Source organism: Ctenocephalides felis, unplaced genomic scaffold (genome assembly GCF_003426905.1).
Source record: "Ctenocephalides felis isolate EL2017-DRISC unplaced genomic scaffold, ASM342690v1 CF-g0.4_SCAFFOLD_01604, whole genome shotgun sequence".
NCBI classification, from domain to species: domain Eukaryota; kingdom Metazoa; phylum Arthropoda; class Insecta; order Siphonaptera; family Pulicidae; genus Ctenocephalides; species Ctenocephalides felis.
Genome location: NW_020537758.1, coordinates 28,719,129 through 28,734,401, shown reverse-complemented (window position 1 = coordinate 28,734,401; position 15,273 = coordinate 28,719,129). Strand labels below are relative to the sequence as shown.

Sequence of the window (15,273 nt, the reverse complement as noted above, 5' to 3'; positions counted from 1 at the left end):
TACATACTCAAAAGAAATGAATATATTAGTTTACGTTTTATCAACATGTTTTACATATGAAAATTTTGATCACTATTTAATAGTGATTTCTAAGGGTCTATCTTTAATATTTAGAAGCAAGATCAATTTTAAAGGTCAAAAATTTATATGAGGGCCACAGCGTTTTTAAAAACTTTAAGGTGATGTGTGACCATAAAAGGTTGGGAAAGATTGTAATAGACTTTTACTCGGTATTACATCAAACATGCCCAAAAGAAATTATATAAATAATAACATATAATATTTTAACTTTTGTTGTAAAAAAATAAACTTTCAATGATTATTTGCTTAAAATGTATTCTGATTCAGTATTGGTCCTTTGTCCGACTATGTAACTTAGCACGAAGTAAATTAGAATGTGGAGTAAGTAATTGAATCTTGGCCAGACATAACGCAACTTTTACTTTAAAGTTGCATATAAATGATATTATGACAGTTACCATTTATTACCACAAAGCAGGTTGCATAACTGTAATGATTTATCTGTTTTCCTTCCGCAGGCCGTGGAAGATGGACCCCAGCGGTGAGGAACCACCCACAGACCCGGGCGCTCGGCAACCCGAGCGGATGGGTTATACAGAGCGCGACTTTGAAGGTCAGTACTTGCACATGGCTTCATAATAAAGAACACTTGTGTAACATATGTGTGTAAATCAAATGCTGCAACTATGTAGGATGTTAGATTTTCAAAAGTGATATAATAGGCAATTTAATAACTAGAGAATTTATTTTAAATGCTAGAACTTTGTCCTTCCAAATAGGTCGCTGGTTGCAACCTCGACAAACCGATTTCAAACCATAGTATAAATTGGTTATATGCTGAAAATATAGATGGCAATATGTTTACAAGTACAAAAACCCTTATCTGGCATCAAAATACTATTAGAGTAGTGATTATAATAAAATAAAAAAATAGTGATGGAAGTTACAATTTAGGCAGCCTTCTAAACAACTTTCAACGCTTTAAGTGATGATAGCTGTTCTAAATAACTTGTTAAAAAATTTTAAGATCTACGCGAAAAACTTTAAATTCATCCAAGTATTTATATTTTTATAATTTTTCGGTTTAATTACTTGTTGTCTAACCAATGTTCTTTACTATGTGTATGGAGGTATAAAAGTATGCATACACACACATATATATATATATATATATATATATATCACACTACACACACACATATATACATATATATATAGATATATATATATATATGTGTGTGTGTGTGTGTGTGTGATATATATATCTGTATCTGTTTGAGAATTTTGTCATTGAATGAAATCAACCATGAACATATTGATTACAAAACATCATCAAAAAAGCACTTGTTGACAATTATAAAATTTTGTATTTTCAGTCTTCTCTTCTTTCAATCCTACAGTTTTATATGTAGTCCATTTCAGGACAGCAAAAATTGCTATATGATAAAAGAAAACAATTCTATATATTACAAATTATTTATTTATTATTTTGAATATATTTATTTGATATATTTATTATTTAAATACGACATTAATTAAATATGAATATTTTCCATACAAATATGTAGAAAATACAATGATTGTAATTACAATTGCTAAATATTGCTTAATCAAAGAACATCATACGATACTTGTTTCTTGAAATCTCGAGGGCAAATGTAATGTTTTTCTTTCTCGGATTCCTAATTGAACATATGTATCTTATTATTAGGCATTTTCATAATTTGGATTATTTTACAAATTATTTGCAATGCAATGTACAATTACCTACCCTCATACTGTAATATGAACTAAATACTGTAATGTTATTTATTTTTATATGCAAAATATCCTCAATTATAAAGTCATAGTATAAAATTTATTATTATGATTTATATCATTACAGTTAATGTTGCGAGGCGGATAATGATTTCTGGGTTCTTAAAAAAACTACTGAATTTTAATAGTATTTTATTGTTTTAACCAATAATGAGTAATATTTGTTTTTAGTAATTGTCTACTACTTCATTCTTCTTATTTTGCTCCGTTTTATACATAATTGACAGAATGATGCTTCAAAATATTCATAATAGAACCAAAAACAAATACTTCATTCCTCATCTATAATTTATATAACAAGTAAATATATCAAAAATTTTATTCTATTTATTATAAACACCTTAAGTGTACAAAAAATAAAGTAGAATTTCATATATTCTTGGATATTCGTCTCATGGAGTATTTGCTCGAGTTATTTCGGGTTGGTGAATATTTCGCTTGATTCAGCCATATCTTCGCTTTAATAAACCAACTGTATGTGCTCATCAAATACTTTGTGGTTACCTAGAAACATGATATTATACGAAATATACCACGGGGATATATATAAGGTTTATGCTGAATAAAATAAATGTAAATGAAAGCCATGAACTCGCTAATAATGCTCATAAGTTTTTACACGTTACGTTATGCACATATTAGATGAAAAAGTTTTATTTTATTAACCAGTTAACTGTAGTGCTCACATGGTCACATGGAACAGTGCGCACAGTTTTGTGTCGTTCGAATCGATCTCATGACGAGTATATGTGTCAATTATAGAGAATAAGTATAATTTTTAATGAAAGGGGAATACTATTTCAAAATAGGCAGTAGAAATTTTTTATTGATTTATATGGCCCACATTTCTGGACATATGAAGTTCATGCAACTTGTCTTAAAGTGAACTGCCGCTTACAACTACTTATTTCATACAGTAATAATATCAAGAACCAAGCTTCTAAATATTTTGAACAACTTGACATTTCAAAGTATACTTCAATAATTTCTTTTTAAATTGTTTCATACGCATGACGAATATACTCGTCGATATTCAGAATTCTGCCACATCTCCATGACGAATGTATTCGTCAATCACAGTCAACTGGTTAATATACTTGTATTTAGACCTTTAGTCTTTTCTGAAATCACTTATGTGAAATTAACTCGAGTAATATTATGGAAACATGTATATTTTATACACTAAAACCCAGTTAATACGGTTTTCAGGAAACGTATCAAAAACGAGTCTTGTATGGGAAAGCGTACTATGCGGGAGAATTATAATGTGTTTGAAGTGCAGGGAATCGTATTAAGCATAATCATTCTAACGCAACTCTACTGTATGTATATATATTCATACAAATGTATATAAACCAAAATCTGCCATTTATGAACTTCGTGTAACTTGATTAAATTAATTACAAACTAAATTGACTCAAAATTTGTAATGTTATAAACGTATTCAACAGAATAACTTGAAAATGTTATAACTAAAAATCCGAAACTTGAAGAAACTGGAAAATTTGCAAGAAAACAGCAATTTTATATTTCAATTCATGGCAATCATTAAATACAGTTTTTGCATCTATTTTTCGAAATGAATACTTCTATTCAAACTTTAGGCGAAGATGAAAGATACTCTGATATATAAATGTTGTAATACGTGTGATAAATTTTATACAAGCGCTCATAAAAAAATGTAATCAAACGAAATGGACGACCTTGCGGGCTTGTTGCCAAAGTCAGGACAAACTATATAACGTTAGAATTATGGATTAAATAAAGTGTTGCTTCCAGAATATATGGATTTAATAGAGAGTTACTCAGTTACCTCCAAAATTGCGATTAATCTTGGGAAAAGGAAAGACTCATTTACCCTATAGTAGATTTTGGAAACAAAGCTAATTACAAACTCACTGACTTGCTGAATGATCGGGTAATAAAATAAACGTCACAGTAAGCATTCAAACATTTGTTTATTATATACACACATATAGTGTTCAGGCTATACATACCAAATCTTCTAAATCTTGAATATTTAAAATAATATTGAATTTATTCCTCGGATGGTAATATTTAAAGTTTTGATTTTTATTTTATTCTGAGTATTGATATAATGCTTTATTTGTTCTAATATAAATTTAATTTTTACTATTGATTTTTTCATAACTGTTATATTTTGAGTTAGCTGTTATTATTTTTATTCCAGTCATTTTCGATTTGTGTTACGTGAGTCAAGGCAGAAAACAGAAATGCAGATATATATATATATATATATATATATATATATATATATATACTGTTATGAAGAAATGGAGATCAATAGTTCCTTCTACATAATTTATAAATTCAATTTCATTCTGTATTTATTATAGTGGATTACGTCTTTATTTTATTATTTCAGATGACTCTGTTTTCAATATTAAAAATATAAGGATAGAAATTCACCTAAATAAGTTACGAACAGTTTTTCTAATAAATCCTGTTTTCGTAAGAGATAACGTCTGAGCATTTGAAAGCTTCGGAATATCAAATCTCTTTTCTATGTATTTAATGCGTATACTTTAGCTCCATTTCATAACTGCAAGAAGCTTTCAGCTATTTGTATTTTTGCACTTACTCTGATATTTTATAATAAAAAATAACTGAACAGTTTTTGGTTTTTGAATAGTCACACACCCACATAGTGTGGACATACACACTTTACATAAGAGAAAAGTGCAAAAATACAAAAGTGGGTAAATAGCTTCGTACTTAATAATTCTGCACTTACATTATCAAATTTTCAAAACTTAAAAAAGAAAAAGAGAACAAATTTTCTTACTATCGTTTTAGACAATGACTAGACTTAATTTGAAATAGTCACATTTAAAGTGAAAGTAGTATTATAATTTTGAAGGTTTGAAATGTTAAGAGTGGTTTTTATGTCTGCATATTAAATCCACATGAAAATTTACAAACATTTAGCTATTAATATTTCCATTAACGAGGTTTTATCCGAGCATATCTAAACTAATGCAGAAATTCAAACAAACAAGCATCGGAAGCACGTGCAACGGTTTGAACTAACTCGTGCATTCATAGAATTGGACTGATGAATGGGGGTAGAAGTGACTATTAATAGCAATGGGATGATATTGATTTTCTCTTCAGAAAGTTGTTGAAAGACAGAAATTGACCTCATTAAATTTACAACTAAATTATCTCGGGTTATTATCGTAGATATCACAAACGTCTTGCCTGCGAAAATCGATGCCGTAATTAAGTTGAGTGTTTTCTTTAAAGGTCATGAGGAATTTTTAGTCTGGACGTGGGCTAGCACAAACTAGTCCCGGGGTCAATTCTCATTTTTGGTTGCTTGTGCCGCTTCTTTAATTTTAGCCAAAAATTATGATCCGGTTTTGAATATTGATATATGTACCAGAAAGATAATATTCATATTTTTTCTCAATTCTTGGCAATAAAACATTATATATAATATAATATTTGTTTACCATATTTATTTGAAAGAAATTGAAATTCAAAGAAACTTGTGTATGTCACTCTGCCCTTGAATTAACAATTCTGTGCTAACCACATTAAACCAGCAAAAGTATGATTACGGCCATCGCTTTCAAAGTATCATTTACCCTATAATTTGGTTTGCTTAACAATATTTTATTTACATATAGATATATATTTTCTTTGATGCTTTCCTTTCACAAGGTGGCATCTTTATTTCTCTTTGATTTAGGTTTTGTATATAGATATTCATAAAGAGACAATTTGAAAGATAGGTTTGAATATACAATTTATTGTACACACAAATGTTTAAGTTTATTTATATATATATATATATATATATATGTGTGTGTGTGTGTGTGTGTGTGTGTCTATACTTTTATATGTAAATATTTACTAATTACGATCAAATATTTAAAAAATTCCGAAGTACTACTTTCAGTTTTCTTCGTCGGCAATGCATTTCGAAAACGCGATATAATTAACGTAATTTCAATTCAACCGGTATTAATTTAGTAATTAGCCTATATTATTGACAAACTTGTTCTATTTGTGAAGTAATTATTTTGAAAACTAGATGAAAGCAATAATTTGATGTGACCATATAACAGATAATTTTGTTTCTATAAATTTTTGTTAATTTAAATGTAAATATACTCTTGATGCATTTTATGATTTTGCGAGTTTGTTTACTATTAAGCCCAGGGTCATAAAAATTGAAAGAAATAATTTCAACAGACCATTATTATTAAAAAATGTGTATTCGTATATTTCTTTGAAGCGAATAAAAATAAGCCAGAAAAATATTATTATGAAATATGAAACATTTTCTAGAGCTATTTTATAAAAATATTATTACAGAATTGTTTAAAAATGCATATATATTTTCCATGTCAAAAACATACATCCTGACTGACATAAAAGGTACTTAATATGCACGAATAAACAATGTCTTATATTATAAATCGTGCTTTTAAAACGTGATATAGTCATTTAAAAATTGAATCCATATTTATTTTATTCATATGCTAATACGATTTAATATAAGTTTCTTTTGTAATAAATATTTAATGTGATATCATAATTCAGAGATAAGTATTCAATAAAATAGTAACATCGACGACATTAAAGTGAAGCGCATATTGTACTTCATTGCGAAATTATGCGATGATGCAGTTAAATATCAAAGTTTCCGCGTTAATACGCTATTTAATCGTGACTATAAAATTTTATAATCCAAAAATTATGAATTTATGATTATGGAAAGTTTACACCTTCAGCACTTTATAGTTAAATTATATTGAACTAATTGTGTTTCTTCTATTTTTTTAATTATAACTAAAACGTGAATTATATGTAATAAAATGAAATTGAAAAGTTCATAATTTTTTATGATGATTTAGAGTCTTAAAGAACATCCTAAAGTATTATAAACCTATGGCAGGTGGTTTAAGTGCATCAAAGTTCGCAATAATGCGCTAGAGCTTCATTTCTATAGCAATGATAATGATTTAATAATTATAATGTTAGATTAAATATACTAATTTAAAGTATGTTACTATTTACACTTTTGATAAGCACAGATTTTTTTTCTAATATTTTATCTTTCTCTAAATTTTTTTATATGGCTATAGAACCACAAATTTATTTCATCAATTATACGTAAGCTAATAATGTTACAATATATTGTCATTAAAGCGTTTTAGGCTCTTGCTTTTGTTATTGAATCTAATTGTTATTCTGAATAAATTAATAGTTTTTATTTGCTTATTTATGTTTTCATGAGCAAACCGCAATCTATAACTAAATAAATGCCATGCTTATTGCTAATAACTATCTAAAGTGAAAATATTTTACAGGATACTTAGGTTTGAATGACAAATAGAAATATAATTGCCATTTAGTTCTTCAATATATAATTCAGTCCATTTCCAGACTGGCCTCAAATTCATCTGCAACGGTAAAAAATCGTGAAAATAATGACTAATATGGAGATTGAGAAAGATTGGTTAAAACTGATTTATTAAAACAATTACGTATAGTTGTATAACAGATTGTCATCAAACCACAGGTCAGATATAATGCAGAAATAATTGCTAATATCCAATAAAGCATTTGTGTGTTTATTTTCATGTATGGGTAAATTCATAATTTATAATATCAAATAATATTTACCTTTTACAACTTTTGTCATGTTTTGCAATATATTTTTTGAAAATAATCGAATGTTTCAGCAGGTCACCGAGCTCACAGCGTGTTCGTAGGCGTTCATCTGCCCGGAGGCTCCAGAAGACATTCCCATCGCAGACATAAACACCGGATTCATCAAAACTCGGATGGTTATCCTGCTTTACAAGAACATCCCGATGAAAGACCACGTAAGTACCCTTTACAGTATTATTATTTTTCTTTTTATATTCGTTTCTTATATTTTATTTAACAAATAGATAAAAACTATAGTCTATAGATAAAAAGCGTACTCTTGTATGCCAACCTTGAGTAAAATTTAAATTTATTATATATGAAAATAATAATCTTAATGTATAATGCTAAGCCTTTAATGGTTATAAGATTTTGAAATCTATACAAGAATTAAAATTTATAAAAAAAACTTTATTCTAAGGTAACCATTCTTCCCGGCTTCTTTGGAACAGTCCCAGATTTCCACCTTGTGTACCGGGTTTTTCTTGAAGCAATACTTGCTCTGGATTTAGATCTTTTGTCCCAAATTGTCCCGGGTTTTCGAAAAATATAGGCTTAATTTGGATCTACTTTATAATGAAATTAACATACTCATCAAATATCTGAAAATAATATGCACAACGAGCACTTACGACTGAAAAATTTTTTAAATGCAAAATTCCAAAGGGGCTGAATATAGCTTTTTGGTATTAATTTCGAACTTATTTTGAATTTGATGTAAATTAGAAAAATTTCAAAACCGAACTTTTTTATTGTCTGGCATAGGTACTAAATTATAAAGAATATGGAACAGAATTTTATACAAGCAAAAAAACTTAGATCGAAAGATATAACACATGATCAAATAATTACGTTCTTACTAAGAGTCAGTAATTATAATTAAAAAAAATTGATCTGTTTAATAAACTGGTATCTATTGTACCTTTAAATTGTATTTTATATTTTAAATCATATTGAATTTATTTAGCATAAATCCGTCATGGATTTTAACAAAGCCCAAGGCTGCTTTTCCCAAACCTTGTCAAAAAGATTAATTTTTCTATGCCATTTCATAAAATATAAAAATATATAATATCAATTTTTTCCATTTTACATTCTAATTTATAAAATTTACTACTACAAATGAAATCTCCTTGTTGCTTTTGCTATACACAAATCAAATGCATTCGTGAAAGTTGTAAGTTGTAATTTTTTCTAATATTAATAATTATACTATAATATTATTAGACAGAGTAAATGATTGAAAACTCATAATAAATTTAGTCATAATTTGTGTGCTTGAAATTGAGCAATTTACTATTTATTTTTCGATTACAAATGCTTAGATTTTCATTCGAAATATTGATTTAGGCAACCAACAAATCCAATTTATTTTTCAGTAGTATCAATTTTATAAATTATATATGTACGTATTATAAATTTTTATTTCTTTAAATCTAATTTAATTCAATTTTGCTCGCGGCTTTCATTTAAATATGATTTATATAGACAAGTTCTTTCATTTCCCAGTCGCATAATTTTATGATGCAAATAAATTTATATGCAAAATAATCAGAATGGCATACATTTTGAACATGAACAGCACTAGAATTGCTCTAATTGCAATCTATTTCTATTGCATATTTAAATAGAAAGTCAATAACGAGTTAATTAGTTGAAACGAGTTAATTAGTTGAAAATATATTGCGTTATAAGTACCAGTTTATAATAGTGAGAATTAAAAGCAGATAATTAATTACATGAACATGGGTTGATTTTATTTTTAGGATCTGTGTTTGATTTTGTTAAATGAAACTCTTAATATCACATGATTTTTACTTGAAATTTGTTTGAAAATATCAAGTTAAAACCATGGCTTACTATTCAAGCTTTTTTTCAGAAGTTTTACTCAATTTGAAAATAATATCAAGTTAAGACCATTGATTATTTTTATCAAAAACGTTTTACTCAATTCGAAAATATCTAGTTAAAACCATGTTGGTTTGATTTGCATTCATTCAAAACGTTGCTTTACTTTATTATATTTTTTTTGTATTACTAAATATTAATGTGAAGGTTTCCTTGATACATCTATTTTCCACGTTGCATTTAAATAAATTATTAGCTTTCATATAATGTATTGCAAAATCCACTAATTTTCTCATGTTGACGTGTAATAATGATTGATTTGTTTTCTTAATAATTTCGATGAAAAATTGATACGCTCCGTAAATTGTCAAAAAGATAATACATTTCCTAAGTATATAAAGACATTAATTTATATTCGATGTTTGTATTCGATCGATGGTTAATTTTATTGCTCTATCGAATTAACGTAAGAACGTTATTAATAACAATGTTTAGGGCATGGCCGCGCCTTCTTGGAATTGTTTGCACCTACAAACAGCTTGTCGTATTCTGTGTAAATATAATTAGAGAATGATTTTAATGTAAAGGAATCAAGGGAGAAACGTTTTTGGGAAATTATTCAGTCACAATATGTACAGGCATAGCAAATCTGAGATCAAAAAATCTTGTACCTATATTATTTATTATAAGTTACCTATATTACTTATAAGTGTGACGGATTCTAACTAATCGATGTGTCATCTAACAGCAATTTATCATTATATCAAATGCTTATATATTTGTCAAACTAAATACTTATGTTTTAAAATAATTTACAATTTTTTAAACTAAATATTTGTATCATAAAAAATACTTTTAAATTATTAATATGGTAACCAAAATAATTATAATTTAAAAAGACTTAAATAATAAACAAAATTCTTTTATGATAAAAATTTCTTAAAATTTGTAGAACAATATACATATATTGTAAAAGATAGAGAAAAAATGTTCGTTATTGGGTTTGTTTTTATCTATATTTCAAACACAACAAAACCTATTTACTAAAATAGACTTTCGTACAGTGACATGCAGAATTATGCATATTTTTAGAACAAAGGCATGAATGTTCATATTCTGTACACTTTGAACTTTTTCCGTTGGCAAAACCTTCTAAAAGAATAGGTATAAAAAATTAAATCGAAAAGGCCATATGAAATATGAAATATGTATTTATATTTGTCATAGCAGTTTATTTTATCTTATTACTTAAATGCATGATTGTAAATTGAAGTCAATAAAATATTATTATAAAAATCTCGTCCAAAACGATTTGTGAAGTTCTATTAAATCTGCTAGATAAATTATTTATTAATCTGAAGAAATCCGTTTATCGTTTATATTACTTTAATAACAGCAAGATCTGGAATATTACTTTCAGAACAAGAGCCAATAATTGTGCCTAGGCGCGGGCGATTAAGCATTTGCGATCCTGATGGATTTAGTAAGCAAAACTTTCTGGAATCTTAATGAACGTTTGTTAGTTTTGTTTGTTAGGCTTTTTGCTTGCGTAGAAAAATAACATAAATACGAAGGGGATTTCCTGCGATCAAATTCGTCTAGAAATAAGATTTTTTTATTGATCAATAGATATATATATATATATATATATATATATATATATATATATATATATATATATATATATATAGGTAATGATCGAATAAAACACGAAGGCGAGTTGATCGTATCTTTTGAAATCACTTCATCCTACGTGATTAAATATTGATTATAATACTTATTGCATATGATTTTTCAGAATTATTTTGTACTGGAATGTTTGAATTTACAAAATAATGTTTGCATATAACTTCTTCATACACGAATAATTAGATTTGCATGATAAAACTAGTATTTAAAACAGTAGTTTCATTATGTAGATATTAGAAATTCTTGCTTTCTACGTATTGTAAATATATATGGTCAGATATTTTAAGGATTTTCTAATTCATTTATTGTTTTAAATGGATTATTAAATAAATCAAATTTGAGTTTAGTATATAATAAAAAAGTATGTTTAGGTCCTCTAATAAAGTGCGAAATAAAATAAAAAAACCAGATTTTTATTTAGATATGTATATATAGCTCTAGCTGCTCTACTTAATTTTCCGAACATAACACATCCTTACTTAACCCAACTTAGTTTTTCGCCACAAAAAATTATTCAAAATAATTAGTGAACTTTAAATTTGCGTTGAGTGTTCGACTCTTACAATAGGTTGGCTCATACTTTGGCATTTGCGTGCGAGCATGTAATTTCCCATGCGTTGAACATTTTCCTCCTCTTGATAATTTGCAAACTAATAGACAGAATTTTTATGATAATCTAAGTTAAAATATATGTTAGAATAATATTTCTTCTCTGAAATATTTTTATATTACAGAAATGACTTTTTGGAAACGTAATTTTTCACATAAATAAAGTGTAATATGTATATCAATAAACACTCCGTCCAGACTATTACTGGACCGAACCAATAACGCTCGTTATGATAGAAAGCGTATTATGCGGGATAGGAGCGACCGACGTGAAGTGACGTATAATGCTTGAGATAGTATTAAGCAGAATAGTCTTAAAATATTTACTGTGTAATAGTATATATATATATATATATATATATTATATATATATACTTCTATATCGCCTCGAAAATGGAATAGTAGTAGTAGTAATAAAGTATTGTTAAGAGCTCTTAATGTATTGAAATTGTTTAGGGCATGATTAATATTTTTCAAGTTACAGTTAATTAATTGTGTAAAACATAAATTAAACAATATTTATTCTTATCAAATATATGATTCTTAATATTCAATGATTTAAATTTATTAGCTCTAACAAAGCATGTTTGTTTCACTTACTATAGTATGCAATGTTATGCACTAAACAGCAAGAATTAGTATAATTATTTTGAAAAAAAAACTTTAGAGTAATTATCATACTTTATCTTATGGTGACCACAATTGGATTTTTATGATAATATATTCATAATTAATTTTATGAAATTACACATTCAATATTAAGGCAAAAAAAGCAAATACTAAAATCAACTTGTGTCATTTTCGATTGAACTTTGCATCCAGCTATTTCAACTATAATTTTTTAAATTGTTTTCTTATTTACTTTCTATCTTTCAGTGACACCTCCTGCAAAAAGAGTCCAGTTCATTCTTGGAGAAGATGTCGAGGAAGAGGTCTTGAATCTCATCCCTTGTTCTCCGAAATGGAGGAGCTGGTGGCAGAAGAAGATGGCGAGATCGAATGGAAAGAGACAGCGAGATGGATTAAATTCGAGGAGGACGTCGAAATGGTACGTTTTATACCATAATCATTCTTCTCTCGCCTAGAATGAAACGTTTTGCGAAGCAAATTATTGTTGATTAAATCCCTTTATTGATTATACTTACAAATACTAGATTGTGAGATTTCTTAGAATATCAATAAGGTAATTAATTTTGCGGAATTCGGTGGTATTTGGTTTGTAGAGCCACATATGTATATTACAGACTGCAGTTGCTTCCATATTGCTTTGTGTTGCTAGTTGAATTATTTTAAACATGATTTAACATAATTCGATTTAACAAGTTAACTCCGACTGACGATATACTAGTTATATTTAAAAATTGTTATATTTAAAAAAACAGAAAATATTACACAGAGTGCAAAATAACAATTTTAAAAGTTTAAAACCTGTTCAAATTTACATTTTCATATGCTATCAAAAACAAATTTTTATTTGTATCGATTGTTTCATGTCTTGGATATGAGTTCTACCGATTCTCATATATTATTATTTGACCTATTTAATTATTATTATTATTGTTACAATTATTTATTATATCACAAAAACCTTTTTTTTTATTTATTACAGGTGGTGATCGATGGTCCAAACCTCATGTGCAACATTGTCCCTGCATGCTCTATTCGAACTTCGCTCTCTGCTGCGGCATGGTTCCGTGTTACTCGATATGCAGGCGAGTTCCCTGGAAGAAGTCACAGATCTGGCCTGCGAAAATCTCCAAAGTGCTGGTCAGCTGAACTCCGACACTAAGGAAAAAGTTAGTTAACCTATTTTGACTTAAAATATAATTTTAAAATATTATTTTAAACTAAACAATAATTTGTCCCGAATGGCCAAAGATGTGTGATGTCGATAATAGAATAAGTTTCGATTCGTCATTTCAGGCCTTTTTTTAAGTGAAATATTTAATTTTATAAATTCCTCAATGTAGACATAAGTATTGATTTGATTGACAATCCGATAATTCCTGTGTAATTATCATCAACTGTACGAGCTGAGTGTTTTTCATCTTTGAGTTAAAAATCACCACAACGTAATTTGCCAAACCAATTTTTTTTACAACGGACCAATTAAGGCAATTTTGACAGTACCATTTATTAAGGCTTCATCACTATATAAAGCGCATAACTTTTGTGAGCTTTGAATTTCTTTTACTTTGCAGAAATTAAAAGGTAATTTAAAACTTAAATTATTATGCGCATACAAAAAGTGATTTATTATTAAAAATTCATTAAATTTACATTAAGTGTATTCTGTATTCGTATACAGTTATTTATATATTAGTTACAGATTTTCCAAGTTACAAAATGTTATCGTCACTATTTTGAAATTCTAAATTGAAATGCCAATTTTTATTGATTAACTACAATTAAATTATATACTTTTTTTAAGAGATTATGTAAATTAAATTTAAATAAATGAGATTCTTTATAAATTTCGGCAATAATATAGAAATTAGTAAATTTGTTCAATATTTATTATACCAATATACAAACATGCATTTAAAATAAACTCTGAATGAAATTTATGGTTAATTCAATTAGTACAAGTAACTCAAGTATGTAGGTATTGCCCTTCGGTCTTCTGATTAATGTGGTAGAAACTCGTAAATTTTCTATAAAGGTAATCTTGTCACATTATTTAATGAAGTGTGTATACAAAGCAGAATAGGTCTTTACGGTCTAAATGAATATAGTACGTATTCGATATTTTGTATGTAAATCAATATCTTGCTTGGCTTTTGTTCGAAAATTACTATTTCCGTCTTATATTAAAGATTGATCTATCAAATGAGTAATCAAAGTTAGCAACAAAACTATTATTATTTTATAAGTTTAACATTTTTTGGTAGGTTTAAAGAAGCTTTGCTGAGGAGACATCGACATCAGCACGAAGGAAAAGAAAGGACAATATTCGACTGCCAATAATTAGGTCTCTGGCGGATATTGGAAAAAATCTATCAACGTCGAAAAGTGAGTATAAGATACTTTCATGAGTTGTGCACATATTTAATGAAGTTTTTCGATGATGTTTTTTATAAGGTTAGAAATCGAATTAATCGTTGTATAGTATAAAATATATTTTTTATTTACTAATCTCCTGTATATATCAAATTATGATGATATAATATTAATGCTGGGTTAATAGTATTTTTTGCATGTAGATTATTTTTGATTTTTTAATAGAAGAATATACCACTAACTCAACCATTGAAAAACATAATATAGTTATTTTTAATATTTATTTGTATATTTAAATTTAGGGTTTTGGTATTATTTAAATATTTATATATATGAACTATATTTTTTATTATAAGTTTATATATTTTTTTTGTTTATCTCATCTCTTATAAATAATATTAATTTATAATTATTAATTAGTCTCAAATTAATCAATTTGATATACTGTGTTAAATTCAAATATCTCTTACAAATTAAAATAGTTTTTTGTTTTAAATATTAAATGAAAATTTGCAGTAATAAATTACGTAATAATTTTTTGCAAGGTAATTAAAAGCCATTTTAATAAATGAATAGTCGAATAATATTTCATATTCAAAATAG

General features: G+C 27.0%; 1 pseudogene; it reads left to right on the top strand.

The window, feature by feature from the left end:
* Positions 1-542: 542 nt before the first annotated feature.
* On the top strand, positions 543-14,724 carry LOC113373023 (annotated as a pseudogene).
* The last annotated feature ends 549 nt before the right edge of the window (positions 14,725-15,273 follow it).